Source organism: Pleurodeles waltl, chromosome 2_2 (assembly GCF_031143425.1).
Source record: "Pleurodeles waltl isolate 20211129_DDA chromosome 2_2, aPleWal1.hap1.20221129, whole genome shotgun sequence".
NCBI classification, from domain to species: domain Eukaryota; kingdom Metazoa; phylum Chordata; class Amphibia; order Caudata; family Salamandridae; genus Pleurodeles; species Pleurodeles waltl.
In genome coordinates, this window is record NC_090439.1 from 647,884,223 (window position 1) to 647,899,373 (window position 15,151).

The 15,151-nt window shown below is 45.6% G+C and overlaps 1 protein-coding gene across 2 annotated transcripts in view; it reads right to left on the bottom strand.

Moving 5' to 3' along the window:
* Positions 1 to 15,151, bottom strand: part of PLAG1 (PLAG1 zinc finger) — a 222,014-nt gene that overhangs the window by 142,135 nt on the left and 64,728 nt on the right. For both annotated transcript variants that reach the window (XM_069220201.1, XM_069220202.1), the window contains exon 2: positions 907 to 1,038. The gene's annotated coding sequence lies outside the window, so the exon portion shown is untranslated. The remainder of the gene's footprint in view (positions 1 to 906; positions 1,039 to 15,151) is intronic.

Genomic DNA, 15,151 nt, shown 5'->3' on the forward strand with positions numbered 1-15,151 from the left:
GTGCAGAATTAAGTAGACTGCAGGTTTAGAATTACCCACTAATGCCACAAAATAGGTCATGTGCTTTATGGTCACATGAAAAAGTGGACCTTAATTTAAGATACACCTAAGAGATGGTGTCAGTATTGTTTCTTCTAGAACTGGTTTGTGATGAAACGCTTTGTAGGAATCAAGTCTCAGCTGTACTTAATCATACTGAGCCCCCCTCACCCTCTCCCAGATTTAGCATTTAGGAGAGGAGATGACAAGCATTCTTTGAAGGTTTCTTAAAAGCAGGTCTTGAAGTATGGGAGTCCAATGAAGTTCAAGTTGCTGAAGGCTGGCTTCTAAAAATAAATAAGCTCGTGAAGAATTAGAAAATACACTTTTCAGCTATTGCTGCAATCTGAGAAATATAAAGAAGCATAGTCCTCTTTTAATGGACTGTTTGCATGATGTAGAATAGTTCTTTTTTTCTGTCTATCTCCTCTTGCATCTTGGCAAACAGATAAGTGAGAGCTATGTGTTGTTGGTAATTCCGGTTTAGATTTCAAGATCTTCTCTACTTAAGGATTTCGTTTAATAATGAGCCTTGTAACATAATGAGCCCCCAGTTACTTCATCACTGGGGTGTCTGAAGGACGAAGATGTTGATGATGTGTTGCCTATATTTTCGAAATGTAATAAAACTTTAACAGAACTAAATCATAAATAAGGCTGACATCTTTTGATATTACATGCGCCTCCTGACCATCTGAATACTGTTTGCTTAGCTAACAACAGGTCTGTAGCTCAACATAATTCACTACTTTTTCAAACATACATTCAATTTGCCTTTGTACAATTGTCGAAACAATAACAATGTGGCCAATTAACACAGGTTTAAGACATGCAGAATTACATGTCACCATGTGAAAATGTGCATACTTAAAAAAGGTCTTAGCAGCCTTTCCTCAATGTACACCTGGCAGCCCAAGACACATCATATTCTCCAATCAACCAGTCCCGCTGACTTTTCTTGGAGGACTCCAAAATCTAGCATCGTCCATTTTGGATTGTCTAAAAAAGAGAAAGAAAAAACATAACTTAACCAATAAGTTATTCGGATAGGAGTGCTTATGATGCAGTGAAATATCTGCCTATTTATGCATTCATTTACGCAAAACATTAAATAAACCTACTAATTTACATTTATAAAAATTACCTCTGCAAGTGGTAATATTATGTGAAAAACAACAAAAGCAGTGCAATCACTTAATGAGACTGCTCTTCTTATAATATTCCAGGCCACAGGTTGTCTGTTTGGAAGGGCAAATTGTGTGCAAGTTGGCCTTATGAATGGCAGTGCTGCAGACACGGCTAAATGGAATTAATCAACAACAGAGAGAGAGAGGGAAGGAGTAGGACTGCCTAGTGGAGTCTAGATGATAGTGTGCATCCTAATAGACCCTAGAGTAACTTCAGTACAAAGCAATAGAGGAATAACACCACAATAATCCGGTGCTAATTGCTTCCCCAATATATCACCCAAAGTCATGACAGTTCTGTCAAAAATAATTGAATAGTTTGCACATATTTCAGAAAATCAGGGAATCGTGCTTCTTCATGGTTCAGATGCATGTTGTAGTTCAATCCACTACCCTGGTTCCATCATCTGTACCAAACCTCAACAGACTCTAAAGCTTGTCTAGTATGCAGGAAGTTCAGAACAATGATGGCCAATGTTATGTGAATAATGATGAAGTCTGAAAGACATGAAATAATGGCACAAATGTGATGCTTTTGTTCAAAGCTTAGAGTTGCTTTGCGGTAGTGTTCCTAGTTATAGTTGGTGATCAATTCATTATAATCTATATGCAATATTCACTAATTCACATTTGATTGTTGTACTTGCCAAGTCTTCATTCAATAGGATTAAATGCTTAATATCCTTATACATGCAAAATGCCAAATTTCTCTTAATGTTGGCAGATTATTAGCATAACAAAGATATCGTGAATTCGTTTGATTCTTTTTCAGGCAGTGGAAACTGCCTCAATCTACTAGTGTTAGAGCACTTTCCACAGAAATATTTGAACACTGATAGGAATTAAAAAATGTATAGCACTGTTTCTTATAAAACAAATTTAATTAGTAGTCTCCATTTTATTTCTTAGACTTGTACTTATTGGTTTTCGAACATTTCTTGTGAATTTCCGTCATTCTTTACTCATAAATTCTTGTAAAAACAAATTAATGTTGTGCTAATGTCTATCCATGTCCTACATGTTCATACCAGGACATTCAGCAACTCAATGAGAAGTAACCGTCCTTGACTTGTGATGAGAGTTGATCAATTTTCAAGTATTTATCAGGAGAACGACACAAATGATTAACAACGATAAAATAAACATAATCATAGGGAGAAAAAAACATGAAGTTTCTTATGTTCGCCTAAAGTGGGATGCACCCAAAGGTGTTACAGAGTAAGTTTGTCCCTGCCCCCAAACATCTTGCAGTTTCCATACGGTAGGCATGGTAATTATGATATTGTTCAACTTATGGCTTCCATCCCCTCCTTTCATGGTAGCAACAGGTTAAAAAATAGTGTCCTCCAGTTCTAGTCAACAGGGCTGTCAAATGATTCTAGTACCTCTCAGTGTCAAAGATGGGGTGTTAATGCAGTACCTGGCGTTTCTCAGTGTCCAAGATGGCAACCTCTACCTCCACCTATTTCTTAACCTCCTCTTTCCATCTACACCGTGGTGAATTTTCAGGGGACCACCAGCGTATTGCTACAGCTGCCTGGCTATCACTAAGGCTAGATTAAGAAATCCGGACCCCACTCTTCACTTTTGGAGATGCAAACAGGCTCAGCAAACAAGTTTCTGCTGTGAGCAATCCTGTTTTACACAGCGTTTTCCGTAGCTCGCAGGTAACTACTGTTTATTGTCAGCCAACACCACGTCATGTGTGTGAAGTCGGCATCAATTGTTGCTCACCCGGGGCATTTTATCATCCTTCTGAGCAGTGATGTTCAATCTGTGGGGCGTGAGATAACTGCCATGAACATAGTTGAGTTGTGTGAATTTAAAACTAGTATTCCTGGTGACTCATGTCTCAACTAGGGTAGTACTGGCCATTTGTGATCCCTCCAGAGCCATCCATATGTGTATACCTGAGATTACACAAGTCTTTGCGGCTTATAATGTAAACTTATACGGGGTGATCTCTGCACCCCTGCAGGAAGTGGCATCCCCACTCCCACTGCCACTGGATATCCCTCTGCCTTCGATCTCTCGTTCCTTAGCCCGTGAACTTGAGCAACCACTCACTGTGGAGTAGATAGATGTGGCTCTCTCTGATGTCAAATCAGACAAGACCCCCAGACCTGACAGGTTCCCCACTGAATTCTTTAAAAGCTACTACACTCATTTGAAACCTCTCCTTTAGGCCCCTTATACTACAGCTAAGGAGCATGGGTCCTCCACCAACCACCAAACTGGATACTACCATCATCATGGTGATACCTAGGGCGAACCAACTTATGGACCCCTGCTCCTCATACAGGTTGATTTCCCCCATCAATGTTGACATTAAGGTGTTTGCGAAGGTCCTCGTGACCAGACTGTGTCCCTCCTAATCTGCAGGGGAACTAGTCAGGGCTGCCATCTATCTCTGTTACTGTTTGCTCTAATAACATAGCCCCTAGCAAGCTTGATCAGATGCGATGCTTGGATTAGGGGACGGCAGCCGGAGGAGGTGATGAAGAATGCATAGCTCTCTATGCAGATGACATTCTATTATTCCTGGGAGACCCACAATCTTTGGGTCCCAGATGTCCTGAAATCCTCCACCTGTATGTGGAAGAATCTGGCCTGCAAATAATATGAATAAAATCACTTCTGGTGCCGATTGAAGGTGAGACAGGCGGCGACATCTGGTGCCCCGGGTTGCCGATACAGTGTCTCTCCTTTAAAATACCTTGGGGTTTATATCTCACACCTCCAAGACATGGCGTGGACCCTTAATTGCCAACCCCTTATAATATAAGAGCCTTAATTAGGAATTTTCAGAAATGGGGCTCCCACCTCTAAATTCTGTGCGGTTGCAGAGTCTTATTCAAGATGATGTGCCTTCCCCACTTCCTGGCAAACTTTACCCCACCCGATCCCATGAAAATGGTTCCAAACACTCATGTCGAGGATTATCACCTTCTTCTGGGTGCCTGTTGGAAGGGGCAGGGAATAGGAAGGGTGGGGGTGGTCACCAGATGGCCTTCACCTCTTCACCTCCTCAAAGAAATCACCGTATGATGGGGGCTCCGAATGACCGATCTTTATATATACTACCTTGCATGTCCAAACAGCAATGATCAACGACTGGCTATGCAGGGGTTAAGGCAATCTCGCTTATCATTCCCACGACATCTCCTGCGTCTTGACAGTCTCTTCGGGCTACTGTATGGTACACCGATATCTCACAATATTCCCGACTGCACACGGGTGACACTGCTCTGCTGGAAGGCAGTCCTACGTTTTATCCAATGGGACCGTAGACTTACAAGAATGACGCAGCTCTGGGAGGGTACATGGCTTAAGCAGGTGCCAGGCCTTCAGGGTTTGGAACAGTGAGAGAATAGGAATTGTAGGAAAGTACCATCCTTCTTGGCACGTTACCCGCAATTTCAACCTGTTTGTCAGTGTGTTTTGACTGTCTCACTGGGATCCTGCTAGTCAGGACCCCAGTGCTCATAGTCTGTGGCCTATATGTCAGTGTGTTTTACTGTGTTGTCAGTATGTCACTGGAGTCCTGCTAACCAGAACTCCAGTGCTTATGCTCTCTCTGTTTCTAAATTTGTCACTATAGTCTAGTGACTCCATATTCCAATTCAGATTGGCACACTGGACCCCCACTTATAAGTCCCTAGTATATGGTCCTTAGGTACCCTGGGCACAGGGGTTCCAGGAGATCCTTATTGGCTGGAGCATTTCTTTTGCCACCCATAAGGAGCTCATACAAACACTCCTTCAGGACTGCCATTGCAACCGGAGTGAAATAATGTACACACTATTTCACAGCCATTTTCACATCACCAGGTAACTTATAAGTCACCTATATGCCTAACCTTCAGTTTCTGAAGGCTAGGTGCAAAGTTACTGTGTGTGAGGGCACCCTTGCACTAGCAAAGGTGCCCCCACGTTGCCCAGGACCAAATTCTTCACAATCGTAACTCTGAATGTGGCCATGTAAGGTTCTAAGATTGAGAAATTGTACCCCCAATCCAATTCTGGTATTGGGGGGGCAATTCCATGCACCCTGGGGGCTCCACCATGGACCCCCAGTACTGCCAAACCAGGTCTCTGAGGTTTCCACTGCAGCCCCAGCTGCTGCCACCTGACAGACAGGTTTCTGCCCTCCTGGGAATTGAGCAGCTCAATCCCAAGAAGGCAGAACAATGCATTCCCTTTAGGAGAGGGGTGTTACACCCTCTTCCATTGGAGATAGGTGTTACAGGCATGGGAGGAGTATCCTCCCTGAGTCTCTGGAAATGCTTTGAAGGGCACAAACGGTGCCCTCCTTGCATAATCCAGCCTACACCCACTCAGGGACCCCCAGTCCCTGCTCTGGAGCGAAACTGGACAAAAGGAAACAGGAGTGACCACTTCCCTGTCCATCACCACCCCAGGAATAGTGCCCAGAGCTCCTCCAGAGTGTCCTGGCATTAGTCATCTTGGATGTCAAGGTGTGGGGAGACCCTCTAGGAGCATCTGAGTGGCTAGTGCCAGCAGGTGACATCAGAGACCCCTCCTGATAGGTGCATACCTGGTTAGGTAGCCAATCCCCCTCTCAGGGCTATTCAGGGTCTCTCCTCTGGTTGTTTCCTCAGATTCGGTTTGCAAGACTCGACCAGGACTCCTCTGCATCCTCTGCTTCAGCTTCTGTCAGATCAACCGCAGACTGCTTCAGAAACACTAACTGCAACAAAGTATCCAAGAAGGCTACTGTGACCCTGCAACTTCAGCTCCTGCCAGCAAATGCAACAGTTTTCAGGTTGTGCATGCTCTGAGGACGGTGTCTTCATTCTGCACCAGAAGGACCTAAGGAATCTCCTGTGGAGTCACAGTCACTTCCCTGCTTCAGCAGGCACCTCTGCAACGACAACTGGTACTCTGGGACTCCTCCCCTGTCGACGAACATGATCCCTGGAACACAGGTGGGGGACCGAAGTGATCCTGACTGTCCAAAAGGTCCAGCTGTCCAAATTTGGTGGAGATGAGGGATTGCCTTCCCGTGCCTGACAGTACCCTTGTGCACCATGTGTTCTGCAGCTTCTTGGGCTTCTGTGTACTTCTTCCAGAAATCCTTTATGCACAGCGTAGCCCAGGTCCCCAGCACTCTATCCTGCAACACTCCGCTCCCTGAGCTGTTTTCCGGCAGCGTGTGATCCCTTTGTGTAGTGCTGCGGCGACTGCATTTTGCAGCTCCTTTGTAACATGTTCTGGAACTCCTGCGGGTGCTGCCTGGTCATCTGAGGACTCTCTAAAGTGTTGTGAGCCCCCTCTGTCTTCTCAGTCCGAGTTGAGACACCCAGGTCCTTCTGGGCCCTGGTAGCGTCCTTTCCCGCCAACCGCAACATTTGCATGAGCCAAGCCTTGTTGGCAGAATCCAGCAATGAAAACCAGCCTGCAGCCAACTACTCGACATGGACCATCTCTTGCACCAAGCAGGAACCCACAGCTTTCTTCTTTGGTGCATTTCTGAATTCTTCCAACCGGAGAATCCACTTTTGCACCTTCATCCAGGTTAGCAGGGGCTCCTGTTCTTCCTGGACTCTTCATCGACTTCTGGACTTGGTCTCCTCTCTCCACAGGTCTTCAGGTCCAGTAATCCATTGTTGGTTTTGTGCAGTCTTGCTTGGTTTTTGCATTGTCCTTTACCACGACTTCTAGTGTGTTCTGAGGAAACTCATTGGCCATTGCGGAATAGGCAAGGGCCAACAGGAAGAGGGAGAGGTGCACAACGAGGAGGAGGACATGGTGGCCAGCAGCAACAGGGGCCTGATAGATCATCACAACACCAAGGTAACACAGCCAGTACTAATTACTTTGACCAGAAAGCCCCGAAAAAATAATCAGTATTATAATGACAGCTATGATCCCGAGGAAGGCCAGGGATTCCACTTCAGCTGGGACAGCGTAGGACAAGGAGGGAAAGGACCCATTCCCATACCAGTTAAACAGAATAGCCCGCCTGTGGAGGTACAACTTAATGGGGCCTGCAAATTTTTGGGTGGACACTGGAGCCACCAAGAGTTCTGTTATGAAGAATGTGGTCCCAGGGGTCCCCTTGTCCAGCACCTCTAAAGTGTCAGTCGGTTTTTCCGGCGTTCCTGTGGTTAACCCCATTTCCCAGCCACTTGAATTAACAATAGGCCCCTACACTGTTGATTCTCCCCTCATCCTCACTTCCGGCTCTAATGAGAATCTGCTGGGATTGGACTTATGGAAAAGACTGCATGCAACAATATATTGTTCCCTGGATGGTGTGTACATAACAATGGGTCTCAACGGCGTCGCGCCACAGTTTCTCACCCTACTGGTCCCACCCGAATTACAACAACTCCCTGATACCCTGTGGGTGTCAGGCAGTGAGGACGTGGGTTGCCTGATCATCCCTCCTTTCTCCATTAAAGTAAAAGCCCATGCACAACTTCCCCGACTACCCCAATATAAACTTCCTCACCACACTGAACAGGCTCTCAAAGACATTATAATAGAACAGATTGAAAAGGAGTGGTGGAAGAAACAAGAGGAAATTCCTGCAACAGCCCAATATTCCTTGTGTTAAAAAGGTCCCCCGACCCCTCCCAGCCACCTGGACTCCGTTTTGTCATCGACTTGCGAGCAGTTAACAAAATTGTTGAACCCCAGCTTCCTGTTGTACCCAATATCACTACACTGCTCACCATGATCCCGTCCACTGCTACCTGGTTCTCTGTCATTAACCTTAAGAATGCCTTTTTCAGTATTCCCATCCATCCTGACAGCAGACATATTTTTGGGTTCTTCCTAGGTGGTCATAGTTTCAGTTTTTGTCGTGCTCCTCGGGGGTATACGGAGTCCCCCAGTATCTTTAGCCAAGTCCTAAAAAGCCAGCTAGACTCGCTGCAACTCCCTGCGTCAGACTCGCGGGATTAATGTCAGATGGACTCTGTGGCTCTCCTACTCCATTTATTGCGTCACCGACATAAAGTGTCACTATCCAAATTACAGTATTGTCAACAGCAGGTCACCTACTTAGGCCACCTGCTATCGAAGGAGGGACGCACTTTGACACCTGCCCGCATTCATGCTATTCGCAATATGCCTGTCCCCACAACCCAAAGGGAGGTTAGAGGTTTTATTGGTATTACTTTATTTTGCCGACACTGGATTCCACATTTTTCCTTATTAGTAAAACCACTTCTGGCCCCCACACACAAAGATTCCCCGGAGAAAATATTGTGGTCCCCTGACTGTCAAGCTGCCTTTGAAGAACTAAAGGAAGTCCTATGTTCAGCCCCCGTGCTAGGCACCCCTGATTATCGCAAACAATTCTCATTGTAAGTCTGTGAGAAACAAGGTTGCTCCCTCTCGGTCTTGACACAGAAACATGGCGAGAGACAACGTCCCTGCGCCTACTTTTCTGCCTTACTAGACTCTGTGGCGCGAGCGCTTCCCAGTTGCCTGTGAGCAGTAGCAGCCACAGCAGTAGCTGTTAGACAGTCTGCAGGTATAGTCCTTGATACACCTCTGGCATTGATGGCCCCACATGCGGAGGATGCCCTCTCAAATAAGACAAAGACTCAACACCTTACGAATGCCAGATTCACCAGTTACAAATTAACACTTCTGGCTAGCCATATCACAATAATGAGATGTACCACCCTCAATCCTGCTACCTTACTGCCCCTGACTGACAGGCGAGGATGCACCCCCGACACACATGATTGTATCCTACGTACAGAAGAAGAAACAAAAGGAAGGATTGATTTGCAAGACACACCTCTCAGCAATCCTCAAGGGACATTGTACATAGATGGTTCCTCCCTGATGGCACTACTTCAACGCCATATGCAATAACAACACTCACCAAAGTAGGGGAAGCAGTCCACATACCACATAACTCTGCCCAGGTCGCTGAGCTAGTAGCCCCAGGGGTGTGGAATTTATTCAAATATCTACTTGTCCAGGGGACAGGTTACTTTTCAAATCTACTTGTCCTGTAAAAAGATCTACTTGTCCCTTTGGTGCCATGTAGTGTGGCGCCAAATTATGGCAGCAATCTCATTATGTAAGAGCTCTGATAATAGCCTCTCTGATTATGCCAGGGCTACTACCACAGTAGGGCCTGAACACTTGCAGTTTCAATCCCTACTGTAGCAACTTCCTTATTTTGCCACCTTTCTGCAGATCTGCATACTGGGGCTGGAGGAAGCAGCAAGCAATAGTTCCAGGGCTGGAATGCCTTTGAGTCTGCAAACCTACTAACCTGCATGTTTTAAAGATTTTCACCAGCTTCTCTCTAATATTTTCCCATAATAAGAAAGGTTGGACATTTACTCCTGACAATGGCAGAATTAGAACTTCTTCCAGGGTTGACCCTTGGGGACCCCTTCCCTTTTGCGAAAATGTTAGCACCCATTTGAAATGGGTGCAAACTGTAATTGGTTTGCGTTCGCAAAACAATCCTACATTGCACTGCGAGTCGCAATTAGGAAGGGAACACCCCTTCCTAATAGCGAGTCGCAAACCCGTTTTGCGATTCGGTAACCAAGTTACCGAATCGCAAAACTGGGTTTGCGCATCGCAATGTGCTTTTTGCACGTTGCAACCAGCGAAAGTCGCTGTTTGCGACATGCAAAAAGCTACCTGCATGTGGGTCTTGGTCCCTAATTAGGTCTGGTGTTAACAAAGACATTTTGTTTTTATTAAACTTCTATTTCTCTCTCTTTCGGCTGTCTTTACTGCGACGGATCGCATTCTGCTCTTCCACAAGGAGTATATTGGCACACAAAGTAGTTTTGTTCAGTGTCAGGAACTACAGTGGCAATCAGTGACGTAACGAAACTGGAGGGTGTCCCTTTGCAAAGAACATGGAGGAGCCCCCTCTCCAGACTCACTCAGGGCAGGTGCTGTGCTGAAGGGGCCCCCTGGAGGGCGGCTGCGGGGCCTTTGTTATGCCACTGGTGGAAACGTGTGCTTTTAGAGTTCAAAAATGTTTTTTTTTTTTTTTTGCCAGTGTTTGTTACAATGTTGAGGGCCTGGTAGCTCCCACAACAATAAAGTGTTACAAAAGCCATGTCAAAACAAGACACGCATTGATGAAACTGAAAGACCTATAAAAATATGTCAGATCAGTTGGCTTTGTCAGTGTTTGTTTATTTTCATGCTTCCCATAATCGTGTTGAAAATGGTTACACTGATTTTCCATTAGAAATATTTTTGGGAAATACTAGCATGCATCAAAACATTTTACTAAATGACACTTCATTTGCATCTAATCAGAGAGCATTCTGGGAGCATTATACTTAGCCTAAACTTTTCAAACATGTGTTCCTGGACCCAGGCCTGTCTCAGATTGTGGTCTTTTTGGACTGGGAGGTGTGCCCAAAGTGCTACCTTCAAAGTGGTGAAAGGCTACTGCATTTGTCAAGAGTTACACAGCATGAGCATGATGGTGACACCATACCGTATAGTGGTAAGTAGGAGTGAAAGTGCCCTTTTACCTGCGCCACTGGAGTGTGGCCAACAGGAACACTCATTTAAAGTTACGCTGCTGTGTGTTTAACTCACCGTAAGTCTGCATCGATTTGATGTGTAATACTGCTGGCGCAGAACGGACGCGTTATATGTGTGACTGTGAAGGGTACAAATACAGGGATAATACATTGATGTGCAGTGTGTGTATATTATATGCATGTTCTGAGACTATAAGTGCCTGTGAATGGTACAATACATAAAGGATGTAGAGCTGTGCAGTGTGTGTATGCTATGTGCAAGTGTTGGGTGTATGTGTGCTTGTGAATAGTACAATATATGGAAGACTCTGGGTGCCATTTTGGGAGACCCAAGGATGACTCGAGGAATATAAATAGAAGAGGTAGAAGAACTCTCCCAGACCGATTTGTGTATTGCTGCATTCCTGTAAGCTGGGTGGAACGCACTGGAGGAAGGGAGAGCAAGGTGCTTCTGTCACTTCAAAGGATTCTCCTTGATTCAGAAAGAGGTCATTGATAAGGGGGCTGGGCAAATCTCAGAAAGAATATGGGGCTGATAAAAGAATCATATAGAGTAGGGCGTAGGCCCCGGGCTAACCTTTTGATATACATCACGGTGGCTGGCATTCAGGTGTGAATGTCTAGTCACTCCCATGGCCTGTATAAAGGGACTATCAGATATGGAGCTGTTCCTGCTGTGACAGACTGCTTTCTGGAGGTGAAGGCACTTCAAAAGGAAGCAGACCTCCAACATAAACTTCAAAGACTCAGACGCTAAACCACATTTCTTGTGTGGAAATGGACTATAACAAGGGGAGCTTGAGATCCCAAAATTTGTCAACAGTCAAGCACCCAGTCAGGCTCTGCGAGGAAAAGGTCTGCAAGACTTCTGCTTGTGCCTAGGATGAGGACCATAGCGTGGTAGTCTCTCAGCTGAGTGAGGGGACATCATCCAGTGAATCCAAGACAATCTGCCCTTGGAGCAGGGAGCACCAGTGCCTGCCTGCTTGCCAAGAACAGTGTGCCCGGTGAGGGAGAGGAGAGTGTTGAAGGGAGCAAGGTCCAGTGGGGGAAGGAGATACTGGAGATTGGATCCCCGTAGTGAGGTGTGAAGAAACTGCTGCTGCACCAATCAGATAGGTGCCCGCGTGCAAGGAAAAGTCAGCATCCTCCGTATGTTAGAGGAAGGCAGCCATGAAGTGCGCTGTGACTGATCCTGCACCTACTGTGTCATCGCCCATGTGCAGTAACAAATCAGTGACCCCATATACCACGTGGGGCCCCTGTGAAGATTACTTCTGACTGGGCTGCAGTCCTTTTGCGATACCAAGTTGGTAACACCATATGCCAGATGGGGCTGCAGTGAGGACTGTTGCTGTGCCGATCGGACTGCAGCCCATCTACAGTACCCAATCGGTATCCCTGTATGACAGGTGGGGCCGCCATGAAGATTACTGCTGTGCTGATTGGTTCATAGTCTACTGTCGTGACTCGAGTGGGTCCAGACCGTGATTGAGGACTAGCACCAGGATCGTCCCAAAAACCCCCAGCTGTGGGGAGGATCCCAAGAAACTTAGCAAGCATTGGAGGAGAACTGAGAACCCCTTGGCTGCTGTAGAACAGTGTGTAAGGAATTTGAGGACACCAAATCGCATTCTTCCAGTGCCACTTGTAGTGGAGGCAGCCCTTACAGCTTCAGCACCCACGACAGCGGCGTGCTCAGAGACTATGGCTGCTCGAATCCTGCTGGTGCAGTTAAGACTGATTTAAGGGGCAGGCAGCACCAAGGGATTTTGCCTGCCAGATTGCACTTCAGCGCTGGCAAGCTTTTGACTTTAATAAAGAGTCAGAGTGGGACTCCTAAGACACAGACTACTAGTGAGGTTTAACCTGAATGTTGCCTACAATGTGTGCGGAATAACCACTACCGCTGGCTAGAGGAGAGTGGGAATCAAGGACCCTGCCTATAAAACACTTGAGCTCTGACCGTGGGGGTCTGTGTGTATTTTTTGTTGAATGTCATATCTTACTTTGTGTTTGTATGTAAATACACCTTTTTTCATAATAGCAATTATTTGACTGGACAATCATTTACTGCTGCTGCATGTATTCTGAGTTGTTACTATACTTTTACTTTTGTAAACCAACAATACCCCTCACATCATAAACTCTGCAAGTCCTAAGCTTTTGTAGACCATCTACTCATCCTGCTCTTAAATATCAAATATTTTTCTTCTGTTTAATCTCTCCTTGCAATCTCCCAATATTTAATCTTCTGCACCATATTTACTTATGGCATTTTGCCACCCGCACAAATTCATTCTAACAATGACACCCAACTCATAATAAGTTAATCCACCACAAGAAACTGGAGGAAATGTTTCAAACAGTTTACTCAGAGCATTAGGCTAACTAAATAACCAACACACTTACAACATAGTTAACCACTGGAATAACCACTAACAGTTGGATAGACAGTAGCATACTACCTGCCAAGAGCATTTCAATGCCTCGTTAGGAGGAGTAGAAAGCCCATAAAAATGCAATTACGATACAATAATGATTCAAAATGTTAATAGGCTTGAACCAGTCCTTCACTGGTGCAGGCAGAAATCTGTAGTTCCTTGCATATCATCCAGAGAACGTAACCAAACCTGACAAAAGTAAAACAGGCACTCCGTATTCATTTTAATTGGTTTTGGTCAGATCACTACCTCCATTACCTCCTCAACCACAAACACACCTTCCTCTCATTAAATTGCAAGTTTTTAGCTCTGCACATACGTCCTTATTGGTTACCTCTTAAGTCCTCAATGTTTACTCTAAAGCTCACCAATGTCCTCCACCGCATCAGCACTACATAAAAATGTTAATGAAGAAATAAAATACTCCTTTAATGGAAGTATTCTGTCCTGCTAAGTAAGGTAAACTTTCCTAGAGTTTGTGCACTCAAGTTTTCGCAACCACTCACTAAGGATGAAAGCTCTTTAAACTATGGTGATAAAGAGTGATGGTCTCTTGGAGTGGTTGGTGGAAATCTCATCACTGGGATAGGAGGGGGAGTTTGTTTGAAGAATTAGTTTCAGAGACTAATGTGGCTTGACAATGGCTGCAGAAACACTTGCAAGTGACTCACTAGCTGTGGTGTCCAGTGCAATTTCTGAGTCTTCGCCACTAACCAAGCTTCCATTAACAGGACTATGGATGAGTCTGGACAACAGCATATTGGTGAACGTGATTTACTGTAGTAATTTTGTTTTATAGCACAAGGAAAATGTTTCCCATGAACAGTACACTCTTAATCATCAGGGTGTCTTCTTTAATTCTTCTCTGGTCCTTTATTATTTCTCTCTCTCCCTCTCAAGTACACACAGTGGTTGTGACCCCGGAGATGAAAAGACAGAGGCCTTTAAATACTCAGGTCTAGTCCTGTGCTCTCTTGTATTTATTTCCAGTACTACACCACTGTGCACAATTCTTAGCTGCTATAGTCCCATTGTCTCCTTCCTAAAGGATTGGGAATCTTGGGACGTGAAGAGTTTTCTTTTATAGGGGATCTAAGATAATCTTTTGTTAGTGATTGGGGTGCTCCTCGTTGATTAGAGTATTGACAGAAATACTGCAAAGCAGACAACATAAACACCATTACACTAGCCACACGTGCAAGGCTAAAATCCCCAAAATACTTCCTGCATAAGCAAACACCCATCCCTACTACCCCGGCCCTCTGCTCTACTTGCCGGAGGCCAAGGCTCGGGATGAGAGCCGTGGCGACCTCATCCTGTGGGCCGCTTTCCAAGGTGGTGGCCTTTCTTTTCCAGTTGTCTGAGGCAGTGGTGCCGTCTTCTCAGATTCTCATTGGTGAGTTTCGATGATCTCTTTCCCTCTCCTGCCAGACTCCCTAGTCAACACCTCCGGCTTGTTCTGTTGGCCACAACGGTCCTCCAGACAGGACACGATCCCTCCGAGGTTCTCTCCCATGTTGTCCTTCATAGCTCCTCCGTCTGCTCTTTCATCCCCAATGCCGCCCTGGAGCACGCCACCCTCTTTCACTAGGTCCAACAGGGCAGTGCCAACCACTGTAGCGCTAACTAGGTGTTCAGTGATGCCCATAGGGTCCAGACTGTGTCCTTCCACCTCCTGGAAGGCCGGTGCCTCGCCACACTTCCAGTATCAGAAGTTTACCTGACTTCATATGTTCAGCATAGTGACCCAAGGTCCATGTGGCCAGAGGCAGGTGAAGTCCTAGGTGGTTACCTGTGTGAATGAGAAGGACGCCATCACACAGTCTCTTCTCGGAGGTGGTCTTAATTTCGCAACCGAGTCCAGACCTCTAAGATACTGCTTCCAAGCTTTGCACTCCTGGTGCCATAAGGAGGAGTCAGAGAAGGTGAGCTGGAATATTACCATTACTTTAGTTTAGGGTGTGCC